At 24.8% G+C, this 3,733-nt stretch overlaps 2 long non-coding RNA genes across 2 annotated transcripts in view; one reads left to right on the top strand and one right to left on the bottom strand.

The window, feature by feature from the left end:
* The first annotated feature begins 243 nt into the window (after positions 1 to 243).
* Positions 244 to 3,733, top strand: part of LOC106681668 (uncharacterized) — a 15,690-nt gene continuing 12,200 nt past the window's right edge. The window contains exon 1 of the long non-coding RNA XR_001343284.3: positions 244 to 345. This is a non-coding gene — a long non-coding RNA (uncharacterized lncRNA). The remainder of the gene's footprint in view (positions 346 to 3,733) is intronic.
* LOC136796326 (uncharacterized) overlaps positions 1,146 to 3,733 on the bottom strand; it is a 32,436-nt gene continuing 29,848 nt past the window's right edge. Inside the window, exon 3 of the long non-coding RNA XR_010844029.1 lies at positions 1,146 to 1,239. This is a non-coding gene — a long non-coding RNA (uncharacterized lncRNA). The remainder of the gene's footprint in view (positions 1,240 to 3,733) is intronic.

Consider the following 3,733-nt stretch of genomic DNA (forward strand, 5'->3'; position numbering starts at 1 on the left):
AGGAGTTGGCAGGAAAGGAGATATCTTAGTAGCAAAATAAAGTACTACATGCACCTCAAGGAAACGAATATGTCATCAAAAATGATACGACATACTGAGACCTGAAAAAAAAAGAAGACTAGCATAACTCTTAAATTATTCGGCAGTATACTTTTTGTTAATATTAAAAAATATCAGGGTTTACAATATAATATGAACTACACCTATTGATTTAATCTTTGAATCCAATAACTGCTAAAACCTCTTTGGAGTAGACCTCTACAACTGGTTAGCATTGACTAGAGGAGTGCCTTCCTTGTTTTATCTTTCTTTTATACCTGCGCCTCTGAGAGAGCCTTCTGAAAAGTAAGAATTGATTTTAATTTTACTATCTTTTCTTTATTATATTTATAACTTTGATCTGTAATAATTATAATAAGTTCTGGTTAAAATCTAATGTGGGATGTCATGGATAAAAATGTGTCCTTAGAGTTAAAATTGCCAAATGTATTTTAATTATTGATTTTTTGTAACAAATGTTGTTATGAATCCTAATAAGAATTATATGATAATTATTGTTTCAATGTAATTTATCTTACATTTTTTCTTATCCAGAATTGTATTTCAAACTAATTTAATCTGGAAATATTGGGTTGAACAATACAAAACTTTTTGAGGACCAGTAGTATTGTTTACTCATTATTTCAGAGCTATTCAACGTTGCTTTTAGAAAAGAATTTTTTCTTGAAATTTACACAATTTATATTAAAGATATTTTTTCTTTTTATACCTAACATATATAGTTTATTTCTTTCATTCTGTTCAGCTGAGTCGGTTTAACCTCTCTGGTTATATTTTAATGAAGTATAGTTCCGTTTTAGTTATAAAACACTATTATACTCTTCAGTAGATACTGAGATGATTTGAGTAAAAATTATTTCTTTATATAATCTACTTAAGTTAAAACATTCCTCAATTGTTGTATGCTTATAAGATCTCTGTATTTTCTTAAAAAAAGAAAATGATGAATGGGATAAGTGTTCAGTTATAATTATTTATAGTTTACTAATGTTCTTTACAAACATTTTTTCAAGTTTCATTTTTGGAAATGTAGTTAGTTTAGATCAATTCCATGTAGTTAAAACCATTGCATAATTTACCTTCCGATCATTACTTAATAAAGTTTGTATTTAAAAGTGAACTGGTCCTTCAAAAGTTTCTCCATATTTCATTATCACTGGAGGATGTAAATACCGGAACCTAAACAGTGAAGAACATTACATAGTATTAAATAATGCCATTTTTCCATTTATTACAAGACTTTAATTTAATAAGTCATTAAGATTTCAGCTATTTTTCCTAAATTTAGTTTTAAACAAAAGTTTCATTATAAAATGTTTTTTTGAGAAAATAAGTGAACCCCAAACTAGTAAAATACCTTCAAATGAAATCTTGAAATTCTTGATATCGACCTTGAAAGTTATTTCCTTGGGGCTTGTCCAGTGGTTGCTTATGAAAGGTCATAATAAGCTTAATTGTTATTTGAAGAGGTATATTTTACTAATTTATTCTCATGGGTAAATGAGTATAAATATGATACAGACTCACATTTAAGTAACAAGTGTCACATCTAAGTGACAATTAATTTCAAATCTAACCACAATGATTTTTTTTATCCCTGTAAATAAAGCTTTTATTATAAAAATATCCCTTTGGATTTCAGTAGACAGCTTGATCTAGAGATTTAATACCATGGTTCGTTGTTTTCTTGTTGCTATGGAATAAAGTGATGAAGATGAGACACGGAATATTCATGCTTTACTAACATCCTATTTTTATAAAATTACATAAGACATTCTCGGGAAATAAGCATAAAATGAGTGTGTACACGAGCGAAGAAGATTTTGTAAAATAATTCTTTGTGCCTGTTTTTCTTGTAATGAGAACTTTCTATCCACCATTCCTTCATTTATTTTTATGTATGATTATTTTCTTCTTATATATTTTTATTTTCAACAAATTATTAACAACTAATAATATCCAAATAAACTTAACCTTCTTTTTATTATGACCAAATCAATTTAAGACAGTCAAAACAAAACCAATAACGATAAACATTTTAAAATTTACTAATTAAGTTGCACCATTCTGTTTTATTTTGTTATTAAAAACACTATAAAATTTAGTTATAAATAATTATATATAATTAATAACATAAATAATAATAAAGTTAATTTTCTAAAATTAAATTATTTTCATCTTAATTTTTTTTTTCTCGGATTACTAAGATGCACTGTATATCAGATCTCTCCAAACATTGATTCTTTGTATTTTTGAAATCTATTTTTTCAATATTTACAAAGCAAGTTTGTAAAAAAAAACTTAAACCTTTAATCCTCTACGTTATTTCATATGTTTCTGTCTCTGATAATTTGTTTATAAATAAATGAGGTATTTTGACATGTATATAGAATATTGTAAAATTAATATTTTTAATATGTATACATATTTTTATGTAAATAATTATTTAATTTTTATAATTATGCAAAAATTATTAGAAGTTTTAGTAACACTAATTGTGAAAAAAGTAAATCTATTAATATAATTTGTTATCTTAAACATTGTTGCTACTTGTTTGTTTTTACAGAGTGGTACGCAAAACCTTTTTACACTACTGATAAAAATAAAATGTCATTCAACTTTTGCATTTAGATATGCTAATTTTTTTTTTTTTAACTATTTGATTTAGTTGAAATTTCCATTGATTAAACAAATAATTTTGGAAGAATATATTTAATTTATGAAGATTTGGTCAATGAAATTATTTGTTATATTGCATTACTGTATTCTATTAATTCATGATTTAAATTTTTCCATTAATAAATTAAGGATGTGACATTATGTTTATTAATTCAGTATTAAATCTCAAGGTTTTAATTTAGCTGGAATAAAAATAAATATTTTAAATAGTACAGTTTGCCACACTTTTGGACTACTTTACAACCACAGAAAGAGCTTTCACATTAAATGCGATGGTAAAACAAAAATAGTTAAAGTTTAGACAAAAACAAGTCAATCATAACTAGTTTCTTAAAGTTTATTGTGGTGTTTTTATAAGGATTTTATACATTACTGAAGATTTTCCTTTTTACTAAACAGAAAACTCTAAATGATAGTACCCTTCATTGTATAAAATGTGGTCGCTTAAAGAAATATCAAATTTTGAGTTTACTAAATCAAAGTTCACCTAGTATAAACTTCTTAGGTCTCATTTACTCAAAAACTTGAACAAAGAGTGTTTATATATTTATGTCCACCATTTATTTAAATTCAATATATAATATGTATAATTATAAAACACATTTATGCTGACAAAATCGTCATTAATCTTAGTTGAATTCTTGCTGTTGTGACCTTTACTTTTACTTATATAACCCTAGAACAATATGTCTTATCTGTTTAAATTCACTATCTAACTTAATTTAAATATTTGGTATATGTAAATAATTAAAAACTATGTATTACTACATACTTTAACCAGGGACTGAAAATAACTATTAGTTTATATTTTATAAGAATTTCAATTACACTTAATTTCTACTTTTATTTCATCAAAATTTTTATTATTTAATTTTTTCCAAACAGTTTTCTTTTAATTCTTATCTGTTTGGTTTCTCCAAATACTTTATAAAATACTATATATATTTGTTTTGGTGAGTCTTGAGGATCAGTCCATCGTATGACAAGCACGACA

This window comes from Halyomorpha halys, unplaced genomic scaffold (genome assembly GCF_000696795.3).
Source record: "Halyomorpha halys isolate HHAL.00 unplaced genomic scaffold, Hhal_1.1 Scaffold356.1, whole genome shotgun sequence".
In the NCBI taxonomy this organism is placed as follows: domain Eukaryota; kingdom Metazoa; phylum Arthropoda; class Insecta; order Hemiptera; family Pentatomidae; genus Halyomorpha; species Halyomorpha halys.